At 47.5% G+C, this 8,068-nt stretch overlaps 2 protein-coding genes across 6 annotated transcripts in view; one reads left to right on the forward strand and one right to left on the reverse strand.

Moving 5' to 3' along the window:
• Positions 1-8,068, reverse strand: part of LOC119386821 (secernin-2-like) — a 169,570-nt gene that overhangs the window by 154,194 nt on the left and 7,308 nt on the right.
• LOC119386823 (probable citrate synthase 2, mitochondrial) overlaps positions 1-8,068 on the forward strand; it is a 114,806-nt gene that overhangs the window by 38,769 nt on the left and 67,969 nt on the right. The window lies entirely within an intron of this gene.

Raw genomic sequence — 8,068 nt, forward strand, 5'->3', positions numbered from 1 at the left:
TGGAAGCCAGTGCGTAAGAGCCGTGACCACTCATGTCGCCACGGTCCACGCGCCGGTTTGACAGCACTGCAGTATGGTAGTGCGCGAAGCATTCACAAGCTCATATTTGCTGGCTTTCTTGAAACACCGGAAAAAAATAACCACGCAACGTGTACGTTGCCAAAAAAACGAAAAATAAAAAATATCGTTCGTTACGGAAGGCCCTATACAACGTAACGAAAACGCACTCAGCCTAAAGTGAAAAATAAAAATTGCATAATTGATCTAGCTAATTAACCAATTAAGCTCAATATAGAATGAAGCAAGCCGAGCGGCCTACACCTAAAAGAAGAAGAAGTCGAACAAGACAACAAGACAAGGGGCAGGGGTCTTCATGAAGTATGTGCGCCCTGGAGATCCGCCAGTCGATCTTCCGTTGACGTGATGACAGGTGAACTCATTCAATAGTTCTCGAGAAGGCGTCTATGTCGCTCGACGAAACTCTTGGAAAAAATAGTCTGTGAAGATAAACCTTCAAGTCTCCCTTTTCAACCACCTTGGGACATTGAAACTAGAGAAGCCAGCTGCATCGGAGCCAACTTCCATGCAGACCCTCCGTTGTTCTGCAGGCGATCCAAGCTCAGTAGAAACAAGTTTACTGACAAAATGAAATGATTCAAACTCTTTTATCAGCCTTGAGCCTGAGAGACAGCCGTCTGCTCAGAGTGGAAACTTGAACCTTGATAGTTTGTCGGGAAATCCAGAGGCATGGATTACTTTCTTTGAATACGCCTGTAAACAGAACGGCTGGCACACCGACGAACAACGAGTGACACATGTGCTCCCGTTTTTAAGTGCCATCGCACGAAAATGGTACGAGTTGCATATCATAGGACATGAATGTGATACATGGAGCACATGGAAGGAGAGCTTCATCTCATAATTCCGTGGGAGCCCGCTTGAGCGATGGCATCAAGCCATTTTCCACGCTACTGGTCAGGACCAGTGATCGAGTATTTCTTTGAAAAGCGTCGACTGCTCCTATTGCAGAGCCGGACCTTCCACTGACTTCCGTTATAACGCTCGTCATACACGGCTTACCTCGGGAATTGCAACGACAGGTTCAAGCTAGAGTGCCGAAAACTCTGGAGACATTGCGGCAGTCACTCCAAGATATGGCCTGTCATGGACGGAGAGGACAGGAAAGCTGCATCGAGATGTTCAAGGGACAGGACCGTCGGGAAACAGGGAGTTTCGTGCGCAGCCGCCAAAGTCTTCGCAAGCGGCAAGACACCGCGAGTCGTTGCACGACACCGCGAGTCGTTGCACATTACAGGATGGAGTCTATGACTGAAGGACGCATTTCGCAAATATTAGAAAAAAACTAATAAATGAGCGTCTCAGTCTGACCCTAAGACACAAAACGAGACTGTTTCTTTGACTTCTCAAGCTTGTGCATACAGACCTGGAGGTCAATGGACAACGCATACGAGCCTGATAGACAGTGGGGCGTCTGTACAGTAAAACCTCGGTGATACAAATCTCGCGGGGTTACCAAAAATATTCGTATCATTCGAAATTCGTATCACCAGAAAACGTGAAAAATAGTATGCGACAAAAGAAAGTTGGCATACGTTTTAATTTAGTGTTTCTCAAGGCCGCAGCGACGTCATGAACAGCTCTGAATGATTGCCAGTAAAGTGTTTAGACGTCTACAATCATACTGTACTCGTAAATATACAGTGCATGCGCGCGTGTGTAATAATGAACTAGATGTGTTGTGCCCCGTGACCGCTAGTAGCCCCTTCCTAATTTACTACGCTTGCTGCATGACACTATAGTACTGCGGTGAAAGTGACTTAAGAAGCGCTTTGCACACAACAGATAGAGGCGAAGCTCCTTCCCAGATCATCCGCTTCATCTTTGGGGTCTTTGTCCACCTTTAATGGGACACCATGACGGACCCGCTTCCCAAGTTTCAGTCTTGTTTCATAGAACATCTGATTGCGGGGACATGGTTGAGTCGACGTGGCAGGGACGTGTTAACACAGTACAAAGACGCTGCCTCTAGCACAGGAACACGCGTCAACGCGTCAGAAAAAAAAGGGCGACGTCAACGTCGCCCTTTTTTCCCGGCGCGTTGACGCCTAAGGGCCTCCGAGATTAGCGCGCACTATCTCGGAGGCAACAACGCACCGTTGATGGTCATGCAGCGCGTATGCCCGCGCCCGCGCGTGACTGCCGGATCTTCCGCGATAGCGCGGGCAGCACCTCTTCGTACCTGTGTGCTAGTGTACATCGTATCAAACGTCGTGGGGTGCAAATCGGTTCGCAACAACCGTACTCCAATACGTTGCAGGGTAATGGGCCTGGCCCGGGACCAGAGAAAAATTCGTATCACCCCGAAATTCGTACGAGCCGTGATCGTATCACCGAGGCTTTACTGTATCCTTAAGAACAGCAATGCTAATAATCAAGATGTATTCCGGGGAAGGTCTGTTCTTGTGTACGATGGGAAGCGATGGAAGCGAGAAAGAGTATTGTGAGTGATGTACCAGTCTAAAACTGCAGAAGTTGTTGCAGTAGTTCTAGACGAAGTGGCGTACGACTTTCTCCTTTCTCGTCCTGATATGAAGCGGTTGAGACTGAATATTTATTGAAACGATGAAGTGTCTGTTGATAAAGAAGCTGACAAAGCGGAGCCGTACTGAACAAAAGCAGTGTAATTCCATAACTGTACCCCAAACTGGTTTGCTTGGGAGGGTATCCACCGGCGACTACAAATTTTGAGGTTCCATTTCAGCTTTACAACAAAACAGTTGAAAAAAAAAGAAAAACATATAACTTGACGCGAGAGAAGAAAGCATGGCTAAAAGAAGAACTTCAAAAGATGTTAGATGCCAATGTAAGTCGCCCGTCGGTGTCTCCATTTGCCTCACCTATTACCATTGCTCCAAAGGAAGACGGTAGCTGGCGCCTGTGCACGGATTACAGAGCAGTAAATAGCCAGACACTGCTGATTTCCTTTTCCAATGCCGAGGATCGACACCATCATCGATGAAATGGGAGGCTGTACTGCTTTCTCGCATAGACCTGTGCGGCTTCTGGCAGGTGCCTCTACAAGACACCAAGCAATACACTGCATTTACAATATCTTTGGCATGTATGAATATAACCGCCTTCGTTTCAGAAAATGATGAACGCAGTATTGGACCCCTACATTGGACGCTTTTGCAACGTCTATGTAGACGACATCATCACTACTCTAAAAGTGAAAAGCTCCATGAAGAACACCTGGCTCATTTTCTGACAGCATTATATCTGATGCTAGGTTAAAAGTTACTAATTTCAAGAAGAGTGAGTGCTTCAAAACCAAAGTCACCTTTCTGGGCAGACTTTTAGATGGAACAACAAAGAACACGAAGGAGGAATCGGTCACTCGCATAAGAAAGCTAGCAAAGCCGTACGATGTACACTAGGATTGGGTCATTTTTGAGCCTTCATTCAAGATTATGCCCTGAAAAGTCGCTGCCTCACAAGACTGACGCAGAAGGATGTTCCCTTGTGTTGGACAGAAGAATGTGACGACGCCTACAGAGAAATGGTCCACTTAATTTCTTCTGATCCAGTGCTGTGCTACCAGACTTTTCGCTGCCCTTCGAATTGAACACCGATGCGTTCACTATTGGCCGCGAGATCGAGCGGAGTCGCAGCCTGGCGGCTACTGGCTGAAGCGGCCTAGTGTGGATTGCTCCATGAGTCGTCTGCTAGCCGCGTTGTGTTTGCATGTGCGCGTACGTCATGCAGGGCCTCAAAAGGCGGTTTTTTCCGTTGCGTTGGTGCAACTTTAACCGCTCGTACGTATGCCTAACACGATGTAAAGACGCATTTGGCCTTGATCGGCTGTATATGTACTGTAATAAGATCAGTGAGGCACTTGTCGAGAGTGCTGTGTGTGGTCGTCGTACCGTGCGTTCACGAGAGTCATATCAGTGTAGGTGCCGCTCTGTGGTTCAAGCGCATTGCAAAGTGCACTTGGCGTTGTCCTAAAGATGAGAAGTATTAAATCTCATGTGAATATAGCCTTTTAGCGGCTCGGTGGTTGAAAAAAAGGCTCTCCTGCACTTGTGCATTGTGGTTAGGTGTATAACTTCGGGACTGTCGTTTATAGGCTACGCGACGAGCTTTAGTTGTGTACGGTCCTGGTCCCACTGCAGAGAAATATTTCTGTCAAGTTACGTCTGACACTTCAGTACTTAAATTTCCCCTAAACAGAACAGAAAATGGAACGACACGGAAATCGCAAAACTGAGTTGCCTTGCGCAGTTATAACTTGTGGCGAAATGTATACAAAGACACCCGTGTACTTGCGAGGTAGCTTATGCCTGTCAAATTTGTGCTTTGGCAAGTTCAGTGTCAGAAGTGCGTCAGGCCTCAATTTCTTCCGCGAAACCCTTAAAAAAAAGAGAGTGAACGAAGAAAAAATATATTCATCAAGATCAGCAGTGGCGATGAACTCGCTCGCGCATTTTCATCGCTTACGTGGCGAGTGAGGGCTCACAAAAACGATACCTTTACTATGCAGCAGATCATTCATACACACTTGCCGCGTTTCGGTGCACGTACTTGCCCTGCGGAATACTGAGGACTGTTCTCGCGGCCGTGCAAACACAATGAAACATGCGCGAACTACAAAAGGGCTCGGGGATTTTCGTTTAAACAGACTAATAGCCAAGCGCGAACAAACTTTGCATTCACAGCGCAGACGGTACATGAATGACAAAAAATAAATTTCATGAATTAATTTTCTTCTTTCTCGAATGATTCTCGCTTAATTTCCTGCGGAAGTGTAGGAAAATCAAAGCCAGGGAAGCTTCCCCGAGCGTTCGCTTACTGCGACCGTCTTCACGCTCGTAGTGCACAGCAGCAACAAGCTATAAATGCACACATTAGCGAAGTTATCGCGACTACTCACCATTTCTTTCTCGTCTGCGAATGCGAATGCACCGTCGTCGAAGTGCTTGCTGCACACCATCGCGTACTTGGAAGGCTTCCTGCCGTTACGAAGCCTAACGAGCCACAGTCGGCGACGTTCCGCGTCGTGGGATAAAAAATGGAAGCTTATCCCTGGCTCTCTGCAGTACGTGCGGCATTGTGGCACCGAACAAAACCTCACCATCGATAACGAAGAGCTTTCTGCGGGTACGGAACACAAAATCACGATGTGACAACAGAGAAGCCCCGTGCACTTCTACACACACCACCCGAAACCGGTATCCACACTAGCGGGGTGACGGTGCTGCCACCTATAGGTCGATCTCGCCGCGAATAGAACGGGGGCCGTCTTGTATCAGTGAGATTCCCACGACCACAAAACGAACAGCTTCGTGTAGTTGGATACTACAGCTAAACATTCAATAGAGAGTTATTGCTGGGTTCCTGCGGGCTTGGGGCGCTCTTTTGCGCTCTTTTGTATTCTCCATGGATGCGGCTGGCAGTACAAAGGAACGCAAGAGCGTGCGTACGCAGGGGCTGGGGTCCCAGCACTAAAAACTCTCTAGTAAGACCGAATTAAACTACCAGAAGAAAAGCTCTTGTCGTTTTAAAATCCGTCCGCTACTTCCGGTCATATTTGGAAGGCGCAAAGTTCAAGCTTTATACAGACACGCAGCCCTAAAGTATATATTAAAGATGGCGAATTGAAAGGAAAGATTGCCCGTTGGGTAGGTGAACTTAGGGATTTCACTTGAGGTAATTCATCGCCCCAGAGCCTCCATGAAGGACGCAGATGCAATGTCGCCATTAGCGATCGTGCTCCCAGACGAAGAAGTTAATGCAGTGAAGATATGGAAAGGAACTAGACATGTGCACCAGACCCAAAATCGCGGGGGAGGGGGGGGAGGGGAGGTAGTGAATGCGATAAGTACACGCTGTAATGTGACGGAACGAGGCCAGCAGCTAACTCTTTTTGCTCCGATTTCACTTAACTCTACAAGCGCTGGTGTAGGCAATACGGCCGCTCCGGGAGAGAAGCAGCTTTCGGTCAGTTCTCGTATCAGTGGTCCGAGCGCGAAGCATGAGATCACAGCGCTCACAGCACGTAGAAGGTACACGAGCCGTTCGCTGGAGGATGTCTGCAAAATAGTGCGCGTGCCAGCGATCTTGACCGCACCTTATAGTCAAAAATTCACAGATGCTGCTCGAGTTACGCAGCCCTCTCCCAGACATCCCTCATTTCCTTTGCCCAACAAATGACGGGCGGGGCGTTTCCTTCTGCTTGAGCAGCAATCGACGGCAGGCCTCGCATACGGGTGATGTTATTCTGTGTGACGGAAATGGCCAGCTTGTTTACTCTGCTTAGCGATGTTCCTGCCAACGCTCACGAGCTTTTACTCGCGGGTAGAACATTCAATGTGCAGAGCGATGTTATCGATTTAGAGTTGATACGGAACATGACGGCGATGGTGAAAACCTGTTCTGAGAGTCCATGCAATTGCTAAGACAATAACAAATATACAAAAAACCGTCAAAGGGCTCGCCTTTTTCTGGAAGGCTGCAATCGTCTCTGCTGTAAAGAGTGCGTCCGTTGGAAGAATTATATAATCCAGCGCCTTTTCCAGTGGTTTCGTTCTCACTTTCAATACTCTTTTTACAGGGGAAATCTCCTCACCACTTCTTTCTTCATAAGCACGCATACAATGTCAACACTAAGCGTTGAACCTATCACGATTTCGCACTTGTCGGCTACAGTCCGTTATCTCTGCATGCGCGGTCGCAAACGCACAAAATGGAGTGAAATCAGTTAATTGCGCACGATAGTCGTGCGAGAGAAGCAAGAGCGGGTGGGCGGTTGCATAGCAAAGCAGTATGGGAGATAATTCACAACTGTTATGTCTCGTATATGGACCAGTCGAGAGTATGTACCCTGATGATGTCACGTGAATCACTGTTCTGGCATCACGAAGTGCACCAAAAGACAAGAAACGCCAAGAGAGAGAATAACGCACCGTTTTTGTTTTTTCTTGTATTTCAGAGGCTGTTTGGGGCCCTTTATAAAAACAGGGCGTGCAAACCACGGACACAGGAGAGTAGTCAAGACACCAGAAACGCCGCTAACAACCGAAAAATCACACAGCGGCGGAAACGAAGGTAGACACAAATATTATTGCGCATTCCCATGTAAGAGGCCATACCTATCAATCAAGTGCGAGTAGTGGTCTACGTGACTGATAGCTGTTCACTCTCTCGACTTTTCTCTTATGTACGTGTTTCCACGTCATGTCTTCTTAACATGAATACATACAACTAGCTCAGCTATATTCTAAGTTTGCCAATCTCTTTACTCTGCATTTATTTATCGATTTACTCGAGTAAGAATGAAAGGAAAAAGTCTACTAACGCACTGAGATATATATATATTACTTATCTATTTTATTTTATTATGCACAGTGTACTAGGTCCAAGACTCCAAGAATATGCTATCCAGCGAGTGGGTCGTCGCCCTTTAAGGCGGGAGGACGCGGCAGCGTTAAGGTCAGGCAAAAACTCGTGATATTTCTGGAGAAGAAAAAGATACTACAATTCTGGGGAGCTATTCTCGATGCGTTCATCCAAGGAGATGTCCACAGTCCATTTCGGCGAACGCATTCAGTGATCGAAAAAGCGGTGAGCTGTGATGTCACCTCGCTCTTGACCACGTCGCTGCACCAAACCCGCCAGCACATTCCTAGCGTAAGAAGGGAGTGGACGAAATGCACAGAAACAGGAATTTTTCAAGTCTGAATTTGCATATGAATGTGTCCCAGATGTTGAGATGATGCAGGGAATGGTACCGACCTTACAGCTGTGTTAGACGAGCGGCCGCATTAAACCTAAATCGATGGCTAACACGATCAAAAGACATGTGCACGAAAATCGGACCTCTGAGGGCTGCGTTCATTGCATGAAGTGCATTTCCATCCTATCATTTGTGTGCGAGAGTGTTTGAAAGCTTCGTGATGTCATGATGTGCTGCAGAACAAGAACCGGAACAGGGGGGGCGCGCTTCTCGCCGAGCTCCCGCTTATTCAGCAGCCGCTGAAATGGACAG

The sequence above is a fragment of the Rhipicephalus sanguineus genome, chromosome 3 (assembly GCF_013339695.2).
Source record: "Rhipicephalus sanguineus isolate Rsan-2018 chromosome 3, BIME_Rsan_1.4, whole genome shotgun sequence".
Taxonomy (NCBI): domain Eukaryota; kingdom Metazoa; phylum Arthropoda; class Arachnida; order Ixodida; family Ixodidae; genus Rhipicephalus; species Rhipicephalus sanguineus.